The sequence below is a fragment of the Myotis yumanensis genome, unplaced genomic scaffold, assembly GCF_028538775.1.
Source record: "Myotis yumanensis isolate MYYU_CA2020_CCGP unplaced genomic scaffold, mMyoYum1.0.hap1 SCAF_20, whole genome shotgun sequence".
NCBI lineage: Eukaryota > Metazoa > Chordata > Mammalia > Chiroptera > Vespertilionidae > Myotis > Myotis yumanensis.
In genome coordinates, this window is record NW_027223771.1 from 12,106,906 (window position 1) to 12,120,334 (window position 13,429).

A 13,429-nucleotide genomic window follows, 5' to 3' on the forward strand; every position below is an offset into this window, starting at 1 on the left:
CTATCATGTTACAATGGCTCTGACCTTATAGTGGCTATGACATCACAATATCTATGACGTCATGATGGTTTTGAAGTCAACGGTAATGACGTTACAATGTCTATGAAACCACAGTGGCTATGACATTACAATATATATGATGTTATAGTCGCTGTGATGTCACAATGTCTATGCCATCACAATGGCAATGACATTACAATGGCTATGAGATCACAATATCTGTGACATCATAGTGGCTATGACATTCCAATGGCTATAAGATCACAGTGGCTATTTAGTTTCAATGGCTATGCCATCAGAGTGGCAATGACTTTATGACTCTGACGTTACAATGGCTATGACATCACAATGGCTATGACATCAAAATGGCTTTGACATCGAAATGGCTATGATGTTAAATTTGCAATGACTTACCTATGTCTGTGTCATTATGGTGCCTGTGACGTTACAAGGGCTGTGACATTATTGTGGCTATGACGGTGCAATTCCTGTGGCATTGTAATAGCTGTGACTTTTCAATGTCTGTGACATAAAAGTGGGTGTGACGTCAGAATGGCTTTGTCATCACTATTGCTCTGACCTTGTAATGGCCATGGAATCACAATTGCTATGAAGTCACACTTGATATGACTTCACAATTACTATGATGTCACAAGTGCTATGATGTTACAATTGCTATGTCACAATTGCTATGACGTCACAATGCCTATGACGTTGCAATGGCTGTGACATTATAGTGACTATGACGTTACAAAAGCTATGACATTATAGTGGGTAGGACATCACAGTGGCTATGACGTTACAATGGCTCTGATGTTATGATGGCTATAATGTTATGATGGCTATATTGAAAATGGCTATGCCGACACAGTGGCTATGATATTACGAGTATTAGTACTTTACAATATCTATGACCTTACAAATGCTACGACGTTTCAATGGCTGTGAGATTAAAGTGGCTATGAGGTTACAGTGGATATGACGGCACAATGCCTATGACATTACAATGGCAATGACGTCACAATGGTCATTACACTGCAGTGGCTATGACATTTCAACTGCTATGACATCACAATCGCAATGACGTTAAAATGGCTATGATGTTACAGTGGATATGTCTTGAAAATGGCTATAAGTTCACAATGTCTATGATGTTACAGTTGCTATGACGTCACAATGGCTATGACAATACAGTGGCAATGACTACTATATTGTGACATTATAGTGCCTATAGTATTACAATGGCTGTGCCATTATAGTGGCTATGACGTCACAATGTCTATGAGGTCATGATGGTAATGACGTCAATGGAATTGACGTTTCAATGTCTATTAAACTACAGTGGCTATGATCTAATAATATATATGACTATATAGTGGCTGTGATGTCACAATGGCTATGACATTACAATGGCTATGAAATCACAATGGCTATGACATTGCAATGGCTACCTCATTATAATGGCTATGACGTTACAATGTCTATGACATCAAAATGGCTATGACATCACAATGGCTATGACGTTTGAAAGGCTATGATGTCAAAATGGCTATGACTTTAATTTGCAATGACTTAACTCTGTCTGTGTCATTATGGTGCCATTGATGTTACAATGGCTGTGACATTATAGTGGTTATGACCTCACAATGGCTACGATTTTTCGATGCATACAATATCAGAAAGGCAACGAAGTTACAATATCTATCACATTATTGTAGCTATGACGGTACAATGCCTGTGGCATTATAGTAGCTGTGATATTTCATTGGCTGTGACATTAAAGTGGCTGTGAGGTTACAATTGCTATGAATTCACAATGGCTATGAAGGCACAATTGTTATGACACTAGAGTTGCTATGCCATTACTATAGATGCGATGTTACAATGGCTATGACATTACAATATCTATGACTTTACAATAGCTATGACATTAAAATAGATATGATGTTATAGTGCCTATGATGTCACAATGGATATGCTATTATGGCTATGACATCACAAGTGCTATGAAGTCACAATTGATATGACTTCATAATGACTATGATACCACTAGTGCTATGATGTTCCAATGGCTATGACAGCACAATGAGGCTATGACAAGACAGTGGCAATAACTTTACTATGTGTATGACATTATAGTGCCTATCATGTTACAATGACTGTGACACTATAGTGGCTATGACGTCTCAATGTCTATGTTGTCATGATGGCTATGAAGTCAACGGCAATGACGTTACAATGTCTATGAAACTACAGTGGCTATGACATTACAATATATGTGATGCTATACTCATTGTGATGTCAAAATGGCTATGCCATCACAATGGCTATGACATTACAATGGCTATGATATCACAATGGCTATGACATCACAATGGCTATGATGTTACAATGGCTATGACATCACAATGGCTATGATAATACAGTGGCAGTGACTTTACTATGTCTATGACATTATAGTACCTATCATGTTACAATGGCTGTGACTATATCGTGGCTGTGACGTCACAATGTCTATGACGTCCTGATGGCCAAAAAGTAAAAAACAATGACATTAGAACGTCTATGAAACTACAGTGGCTACGACATTTCAATATTTTTATTTTATTATTATTTTTTTAATTAAATCTTTATTGTTCAGATTATTACATTTGTTCCTCTTTTTTCCCCCCATAACTCCCCTCCTTCCAGCTCCCACCCCACCCTCCACCCTCACTCCCCACCCACTGTGTTCATCCATAGGTGCATGATTTTTGTCCAGTCTCTTCCCTCATCTCCCACACCCCTTTTCCCCCCAAGAATAGTCATTCTATTCCCTTTTTATGTCCCTGATTCTATTATAATCACCAGTTCATTCTGTACATCAGGTTATTTATTCACTTGATTCTTAGATTCATTTGTTGATAGATGCATGTTTGTTGTTCATAATTTGTATCTTTACCTTTTTCTTCTTCTTCCTCTTCTTAAAGGATACCTTTCAGCATTTCATATAATACTGGTTTGGTGGTTATGAACTCCTTTAGCTTTTCCTTATCTGTGAAGCTCTTTATCTGACCTTCAATTCTGAATGATAGCTTTGCTGGATAAAGTAATCTTGGTTGTAGGTTCTTGGTATTCAGCACTTTGAATATTTCTTGCCATTCCCTTCTGGCCTGCAAAGTTTCTGTTGAGAAATCAGCTGACAGTCGTATGGGTATTCCCTTGTAGGTAATTGAGCCTCTTTCTCTTGCTGCTTTTAAGATTTTCTCTTTGTCTTTTGCTCTTGGCATTTTAATGATGATGTGTCTTGGTGTGGTCCTCTTTGGATTCCTTTTGTTTGGGGTTCTCTGCGCTTCTTGGACCTGTAAGTCCATTTCTTTCTCCAGGTGGGGGAAGTTTTCTGCCATTATTTCTTGAAATAGGTTTTCAATATCTTGCTGTCTCTCATCTTCTGGCACTCCAATGACTCTGATATTAGTCCGCTTAAAGCTGTCCCAGAGGCTCCTTACACTATCTTCACACTTTCGGATTCTTTTTTCATTTTGCTTTTCCAATTGGGTGTTTTTTGTCGAATCTTTGGTTTGATTCTTGTGCTCCTCTGGTCTGCTATTGGGTATAATATTCTTTATTTCAGTCCGTGTATGCTTACTTTCTAATTTCTTTATCGTAGCATCGAGGGTCTCATTAGTTTTCGTGAGGCTCTGCACAAATTTATGGCAAGCCCTCAAAATTGCGATTCTTAGCTCCATATCCTCCATTTCTGTCATGTTTTTTTGTCTCCGCATCTTTTATGCTTTCTTGGTGCACCCCCTTGTGGTCTCTGTGCGCAGTCTTGTTCTAGCCAAGCCTTAATTGTTGTAGTTAACACTAGAGGGATTTGACCACCAGGCCGACTGGCTATAGGAATCAGCTGTATGGAAAACGTCTGCCTTCTGGGGAGGCGCTAATCCAGCCTTTGCCTGAGGCGATCGGCAAATGGCTGTGTGCAGGGTTTGGGCGGGGCGGGATCAACAGGGCGGGCGGAGGGAGCAGTTATGGCCACGCTCAGTCCCGTTCCCAGAGGCTCTGCTTCTCAGAACCCCGGCAGCCGCTGCAAACCTCGGAGAGAAAGCTGCCCTCAGGTTCCAACTGATGCTGGATAATCCCGCTTCTCCCGTTTGAGTCTGGGTCCCTAGAGACTCGCCCGGATCTGGAGCCCAGAGTCTGAGACTCGCTCCCGACAGAAAACGACAACCGCGCCCTCAGCCACCAGCCCGCTTTGCGCGCGCACCTCGGTACCTTTGTATTTTCCACACTGCGCCGCCTCTGAGCCTCGATTTGCTGTTCTCTTTCCTTCTAGTAGTAGACTCTCTCTTCAGCCAGCCTTCCTGTGGTTCTGGGTGATGTCCATTCCGTCTTTTAGTTGTATTTTTGAAATGGTTGTTTGCGGCAGCGGTCTCCGGTGTTTACCTACGCCGCCATCTTGGTCTTCTCCCCAAATGATTGTTAAACAATACTACGGGCAACTCTACTCCAACAAACTAGACAACCTGGAGGAAATGGAAAAATTCCTAGAAAAATACAACATTCCAAAACTCAATCAGGAAGAATCTAAAAACTTCAATAGGCCAATAACTATGGAAGACATTGAAGCAGTCATCAGAAAGCTTCCAGCAAAAAAAGCCCAGGGCCAGACGGCTTCACAGGGGAGTTTTACCAAACATTCAAGGAAGAACTAAAACCTACCCTCCTCAGACTACTACAAAAAATTTAAGAGGAAGGAACGCTTCCAAGCTCATTCTATGAAGCCAGCATCACCCTAATACCAAAACCAGGTAAAGACATCACAATGAAAGAGAATTACAGGCCAATATCCCTCATGAACATAGATGCCAAAATCCTCAACAAAATCTTAGCAAATCGGATCCAGCAGTACATCAGAAGGATCATACACCATGACCAAGTAGGATTTATCCCAGAGATGCAAGGATGGTACAACAACCGTAAATCAATAAATGTGATACATCACATAAACAAACTGAAAGAAAAAAACCACATGGTCATATCAATTGATGCAGAAAAAGCATTCGACAAAATCCAACACCCATTTTTGATAAAAACTCTCAGCAAGGTGGGAATAGAAGGATCATACCTCAACATAATAAAAGCCATATATGACAGGCCCACAGCCAACATCATACTCAATGGACAAAAACTAACACCATTTCCCCTAAGAACAGGAACAAGACAGGGATGCCCACTCTCACCACTCCTGTTCAACATAGTACTGGAAGTATTAGCCATTGCAATTAGGCAAGAAGAAGAAATAAAAGGCATCCAAATTGGAAAAGAGGAAGTAAAACTGTCCTTATTTGCAGATGACATGATATTATACATACAAAACCCTAGAGACTCCATCAAAAAGCTACTAGAGTTAATACATGAATTTGGCAATGTAGCAGGATACAAAATTAACCCCAAGAAATCTGAGGCGTTTCTATACACCAATAGTGAACTTTCAGAAAGGGAGATTAGAAAAACAATCCCATTTACCATCGCACCAAAAAAAATTAAGATACCTAGCAATAAACTTAACTAAAGAGGTTAAAGACCTCTACTCAGAAAACTACAGGACGTTGAAAAAAGAGATAGAGGAAGACGTAAAGAGATGGAAGAACATACCATGTTCTTGGATTGGTAGAATCAACATCATTAAAATGTCCATACTACCCAAAGCAATCTATACATTCAACACACTTCCCATTAAAATACCAATGGCCTTCTTCAAAGATCTAGAACGAACTCTCCAAAAATTCATCTGGAATAAAAAAAGACCCCGAATAGCTGCAATGATCCTGAGAAAGAACAAAGTAGGTGGGATCTCAATGCCAGATATCAAGATGTATTACAAAACCACTGTTCTCAAAACTGCCTGGTACTGGCACAAGAACAGACATATAGATCAGTGGAATAGAATAGAGAGTCCAGAAATTAGCCCGAACCAATATGCTCAATTAATTTTTGACAAAGGAGGCATGAACATACAATGGAGCCAAGATAGTCTCTTCAATAAATGGTGTTGGGAAAATTGGACAGACATATGCAAGAAAATGAAACTAGACCACCAACTTACACCATACACAAGAATAAACTCAAAATGGATAAAGGACTTAAATGTACGACAGGAAACCATAAAAATTCTAGAAGAATACGAAGGCAACAAAATCTCAGACATATGCCAAAACAATTTCTTCACTGATACAGCTCCTAGGGCAGTTGAAACTAAAGAGAAACTGAACAAATGGGACTACATCAAAATAAAAAGCTTCTGTACAGCAAAAGAAACCATCAACAAAACAACAAGAAAACCCACCTCGTGGGAAAACATATTTGCCAACGTCATATCTGATAAGGGCTTAATCTCCAAAATTTATAGGGAACTCATACAACTTAACAAAAAGAAGATAAACAATCCAATCAAAAAATGGGCAAAGGATCTAAATAGACACCTTTCAAAAGAGGACATTCAGAAAGCCAAGAGACATATGAAAACATGCTCAAAGTCACTAATCATCCGAGAGATGCAAATCAAAACAACAATGAGGTACCATCTCACACCTGTCAGAATGGCCATCATCAACAAATCAACAAACGACAAGTGCTGGAGAGGATGTGGAGAAAAAGGAACACTTGTGCACTGCTGGTGGGAATGCAGACTGGTGCAGCCATTATGGAAGGCAGTATGGAGGTTCCTCACAAAATTGGAAATGGAACTCCCATTTGACCCTGTGATCCCACTTCTAGGAATATATCCCAAGAAACCAGAAACACCAATCAGAAAGGATATATGCACACCTATGTTCATAGCAGCACAATTCACCATAGCTAAGATCTGGAAACAGCCTAAGTGCCCATCAGTAGATGAATGGATTAGAAAACTGTGGTACATCTACACGATGGAATACTATGCTGCTGTTAAAAAGAAGGAACTCTTACCATTTGCAACAGCATGGATGGAACTGGAGAGCATTATGCTAAGTGAAACAAGCCAGTCAATGAAGGAAAAATACCACATGATCTCACTCTTTCATGGATAAGTAAGACCATTACAAACTTTTGAACAATAATAAATACAGTGGCAGAGCTGCCTCAAACCGATTGTCAGACTTCAGTGGTAAGGCCACGGAGGGTTGGGGGACAGGAGGGAGGGGAGTAAGAGATCAACCGAAGGACTTGTATGCATCCATATAACCATAACTAATGGACATAAGACACTGGGGGGTAAGGGAGGGCAGGGGCTTGTCAAGGGTGGGGTGGGGGGGGAAAAGGACACTTATGTAATACCCTTTGTAATACTTTTAGCGAAAAAAAAAAAGATTAGAGCAGAAATCAATGACATAGAGACCAAAAAAACAATACAGAAAATCAATGAATCCAAGAGCTGGTTCTTTGAAAGGATAAACAAGATTGACAAACCTCTAGCCAGGCTCACCAAGAAGCAAAGAGAAAGGACCCAAATAAAAAAGATCAGAAATGATAGAGGCGAAATAACAACAGACCCCCCCAAAATACAAATGATTGTTAAACAATACTACAGGCAACTCTACTCCAACAAGCTAGACAACCTGGAGGAAATGGACAAATTCCTAGAAAAATACAACATTCCAGCATTCAATCAGGAAGAATCTAAATATCTCAATAGGCCAATAACTATGGAAGAAATTGAAGCAGTCATCAAAAAGCTCCCAGCAAACAAAAGCCCAGGACCAGAAGGCTTCTCAGGGGAGTTTTACCAAACAATCAAGGAAGAACTAAAACCTATCCTCCTCAGACTACTACAAAAAATTCGAGGAAGGAACACTTCCAAGCTCATTCTATGAGGCTAGCATCACCCTAATACCAAAACCAGGTAAAGACAACACAATGAAAGAGAATTACAGGCCAATATCCCTCATGAACATAGATGCCAAAATCCTCAACAAAATCTTAGCAAATCGGATCCAGCAGTACATCAGAAGGATCATATACCATGACCAAGTAGGATTTATCCCAGGGATGCAAGGATGGTACAACATCCGTAAATCAATAAATGTGATACATCACATAAACAAATTGAAAGAAAAAAACCACATGGTCATATCAATTGATGCAGAAAAAGCATTCGACAAAATCCAACACCCATTTTTGATAAAAACTCTCAGCAAAGTGGGAATAGAAGGATCATACCTCAACATAATAAAAGCCATATATGACAGGCCCACAGCCAACATCATACTCAATGGACAAAAACTAACACCATTTCCCCTAAGAACAGGAACAAGACAGGGATGCTCACTCTTACCACTCCTGTTCAACATAGTACTGGAAGTATTAGCCATTGCAATTAGGCAAGAAGAAGAAATAAAAGGCATCCAAATTGAAAAAGAGGAAGTAAAACTGTCCTTATTTGCAGACGACATGATATTATACATACAAAACCCTAGACTCCATCAAAAAGCTAGTAGACTTAATAAACGAATTTGGCATGTAGCAGGATACAAAATTAATGCCAAGAAATCTGAGGTATTTCTATACACCAATAGTGACCTTTCAGAAAGACAGATTATAAAAACAATCCCATTTACCATCGCACCAAAAAAATTAAGATACCTAGGAATAAACTTAACTAAAGAGGTAAAAGACCTCTACTCAGAAAACTACAGGACGTTGAAAAAAGAGATAGAGGAAGACATAAACAGATGGAAGAACATACCATGTTCATGGATTGGTAGAATCAACATCATTAAAATGTCCATACTACCCAAGGCAATCTATAAATTCAATGCACTTCCCATTAAAATACCAACGGCATACTTCACAGATCTAGAACGCACTCTCCAAAAATTCATCTGGAATAAAAAAAGACCCCGAATAGCTGCAGCAATCCTAAGAAAGAACAAAGTAGGTGGGATCTCAATACCAGACATCAAGATGTATTACAAAGCCACTGTTCTCAAAACTGCCTGGTACTGGCACAAGAACAGGCATATAGATCAATGGAATAGAATAGAGACCCCAGAAATCAGCCCGAACCAATATGCTCAATTAATATTTGACAAAGGAGAAAAAAACGTTCAATGGAGCCAAGATAGTCTCTTCAATAAGTGGTGTTGGGAAAATTGGACAGATATATACAAGAAAATGAAACTAGACCACCAACTTACACCATACACAAAAATAAACTCAAAATGGATAAAGGACTTAAATGTATGACAGGAAACCATAAAAAATCTAGAAGAATACAAAGGCAACAAAATCTTAGACATATGCCGAAGTAATTTCTTCACTGATACAGCTCCTAGGGCAGTTGAAACTAAAGAGAAACTGAACAAATGGGACTACATCAAAATAAAAAGCTTCTGTACAGCAAAAGAAACCATCAACAAAACAATGAGAAAACCCACTGCGTGGGAAAACATATTTGCCAATGTCATATCTGATAAAGGCCTAATCTCCAAAATTTATAGGGAACTCATACAACTTAACAAAAGGAAGATAAACAATCCAATCAAAAAATGGGCAAAGGACCTAAATAGACACCTTTCAAAAGAGGACATTCAGAAAGCCAAGAGACATGAAAACATACTCAAAGTCACTAATCATCCGAGAGATGCAAATCAAAACAACAATGAGATATCATCTCACACTTGTCATACTGGCTATCATCAACAAATCAACAAACGACAAGTGCTGGAGAGGATGTGGAGAAAAAGGAACACTCCTGCACTGCAGGTGGGAATACAGACTGGTGCAGCCACTATGGAAGATAGTATGGAGTTCCCTCAAAAAACGAAAAATGGAACTCCCATTTGACCCTGTGATCCCAATTCTAGGGATATATCCCAAGAAACCAGAAACACCAATCAGAAAGGATATATGCACCCATAGCAGCACAATTCACCATAGCTAAGATCTGAAAACAGCCTAAGTGCCCATCAGTAGATGAATGGATTAGAAAACTGTTGTACATCTACACAATGGAACACTATGCTGCTGTAAAAAAGAAGGAACTCTTACCATTTGCAACAGCATGGATGGAACAGAAGAGCATTATGCTAAGTGAAATAAGCCAGTCAATGAAGGAAAAATACCACATGATCTCACTCATTCATGGATACTAGAGATCATTATACATTTTTGAACATTAATAGATACAGAGGCAGAGCTGCCTCAAACAGATTGTCAAACTGCAGTGGGAAGGCCAGGGAGGGTTGGGGGGCAGGAGGGAGGGGAGTAAGAGATCAACCAAAGGACTTGTATGCATGCATATAAGCATAACCAATGGACATAATACACTGGGGGGTAGGGGAGGCCAGGGGAATGTCAAGGGCAGGGGGGAAAAAAAGGACACATATATAATACCCTTTGTAGTACTTTAAGCAATAAAAAAATTTTAAAAAAAGAAGAAGAAGAAGATAAATAAATCCCAGGAAAAAAAAGAGAAAAAGGAGAGGCTGGGAGCTTGGGTCACCGAGGGGTAAAAAAAAAAAAAAAAGAAAGAAAATCTCCATTGGCATGAGGAAGGGAGACAGTAAGAGGGAAATACATTATAGAGATAATAAATTAGAATTTTGAGAAACAAGCTAATTGGTTTGGATTAGCACCTGAATGTATGAAAGCACCATAAACTCAGATGGAGAAATTCGTAGTAGGAAGTGTTCCATTCATAGGAAAATCATCTCTTCTATTATTTACCTTGAAATAATAATGCATGTGAAGCATTGAATCCAGGAACTGGCACATGTAGTAAACATTTGGACTGAGGCCCTGGGAATGAAGCTGTCACTTCCAGCAGAAAAATCTGGAAGCACTGAGGGCCTCAGTCCAAATTTTAACCTATATGAGGACACTTCACAGTTGAACATTTGCAGAACAATACATTTTAACATTTTAGAACAATACAAGCTAATTAGGAAACAACCTGTCGTTTTCACAACATATTTGTGTGAAAAGAGCAAGGAACATCCCCAGTAGGGAATATGCAGAGCAAGTGAAGTTGTGCCTCTTGGAATGAAGCTGCATGAGAGGAGTGTGGTTCAAAGAATTCTGTGGGGAAAAAAATGATGTAGTGAAATGTAATGGCCTCAGCAATCTGGGTTTGGACTCAGAAGGCTGAAGTGTGACACCATGTTTTTTGGTGTCCTGGAGGGAAAATTGAGAGAAAAAAAGCATATTACTTAAAAAGACCAGTGACAAATCACTCAGACTCCCTTTATGTGCAACAGCTCTCATTACCCTAACACGTGACACCCACTGTTATCGAGTAGGGGCAATGTGACTCACATTGAGACCCAGAGTACCGGTACCTTCTATCTGCTCAACTGTCTTTATTGTTGTGGGAAGACACAGCATCAGAAGGAATGTAAGGAGAGTTTGACTTTGATGGGACCAAGGCCTGCTATCTTCTCTGATGTGAGGAGTAGAGGGAGCAGATGGATGTGGTGCGTTAAGAGTTTGACAGACTAGGAATATTAGGAGAGAATCTGATCATGGTCTGTACTGTCCCCACTATGACAGGATATGAACTTTGAGGACGTGGTCATTGCCTTCTCTCAGGAGGAGTGGGGGCTTCTTGATGAGGTTCAGAGACATCTGTACTGTGACGTGATGCTGTAAGTGTTTGCACTTGTAGCATCTGTAGGTAAGAACTTCACATCTCTCCTTGTGTCCTGAGGTGATGTTCTCTCTTACTTTATTCTCCAGGCATAGCACTCTATCTCTCACAGCCAGACCATGGGTTCTGCAAATATTCCTCACTGTCTTTTCAAATGTGCTATGGCTGCCAGTGCTGAGCACTGTGGAGAGCCCTGAGCAATAGACTCCACAAACTTCTCTGACAACATTTGCCTCAGGAAGTGCAGGAAATTTCTGGAAGTCAGGGGTCTTACAGACAGCTTAATGGATCCCACCTGCTGTTTCTCTTCCTGGGAAGGTGACTATATTTGGATCCATGGTTGCCACCTCTGCTCCTTTCCTATAGCTAAACTCCTGGGTGACTGTCCGTGCCAGACTATGGTCTTTACTTTCATTAACCATGGGTTGTTCTTGTAAGACCCTCCTTCATACCAGGAACCAGCTCTTTCCCATCAGTGTTCAGATGCAAGTGCCACTTGCTACACCACATTCCTACCTTATCTTTTACCTACTTTCCTCTATCTGACATGTCACTTCACCTGTGACTTCCTGGCTTTGTGCTATGTTAACATTGTGGCATTTTTACATCACCTGTTCCTCTGGATTGCTGCCTCTGCAGTATTCTTTAACACTGACTTACACAAGTGTTATGAAGTGCACATATATGCTTAAGCAGGTTTCAAACACCAGCTACTCATTTATTGAATTTTTCTTTAAATAAGACATAAGCAAAATTCTGCACAGTTTGCCTATGTCACCTGCAGACAAGCCCTACTGAACACTGTTAGCCTAAGAAAGGGCTGGAAGTCTTACCTCTCTCCCATGTGGTGCTTTTCATCTTTGTGTCTTATTCCCAGGGTAGTCTTCCTTCTTTTATGATCTGCAGAGGCCCAGAACTTCACAGAAGCCTCTTATTAATGCTTCCTGCACATCTCTTCTTTTCTGAAAATTGCATGGAGCCCAGCTGTCATAGGCCACCTACTTTGTAATGGAACTTCCCCCTGTCACTGCAGTCTTCATTCATTTCCTCACCTTTTTTCTGTTTTCAGGTTGTTGGCATAAAATGGATAATGAGGAGGCCTATTCTGATCAGAGTGTTTCTGTTCAAGGAGAGTCACATGTCAGGGCTTCTAAGACAGCTCCAGCAACCCAGAAGTCACATTGCTGTAAACGGTGTTTCTCAGTGTTAAAAGATATTTTGCACCTGACTCAGTCACAAGTGGAATATTTTGAGCACAAATGCTTCTTCAGTGAGGCATGTGTGAGAGACTTCTGTTTCAGTGAAAACCCTCACCAGCAACAGAAGGATGTCAGTGGAGAGACATCCTGCAAAGAAGCTATGGACATGCCCTCATTTGTGACCAGGTGCAGCTTCTACTTCTCAGAGGTGCCTTCAAAGAGCAAGGAGGTTGGGAAAGACATCCAAGCTCCCTCAGAGCTTCTCCAGCCCCAGGCTTCTCAGAACACTAAAGAACCACACTGTGGCAGTGAGGTTTCACAAGAATATCTCAGTGGAAAATGTCATCACCAGCGGGCTGAATGTGAAATAGCTGCCAGACAGAAACAGAAAGTTGTTGAATGTCAGGATGTCTGTTCTGGAGAACTGGTTTATGAGTGTGACACATGTAGGAAAGTTTTCAGACGAAACTTTAACCTCATTATACATAAGAGAGTTCACACTGGAGAAAAGCCACATGAGTGTACAGATTGTGGGAAGTCCTTCAGTCACAGTTCCACCCTCATTCAACATCAGAGAAGTCACACTGGAGAAAAGCCTTATAAATGTAGTGAATGTGGG

The 13,429-nt window shown here is 40.3% G+C and overlaps 1 protein-coding gene across 1 annotated transcript in view; it reads right to left on the reverse strand.

Moving 5' to 3' along the window:
• The window catches only part of LOC138998469 (zinc finger protein 211-like), a 232,099-nt gene that overhangs the window by 62,228 nt on the left and 156,442 nt on the right, over positions 1 to 13,429 (reverse strand). The gene's annotated exons all lie outside the window — the stretch shown is intronic.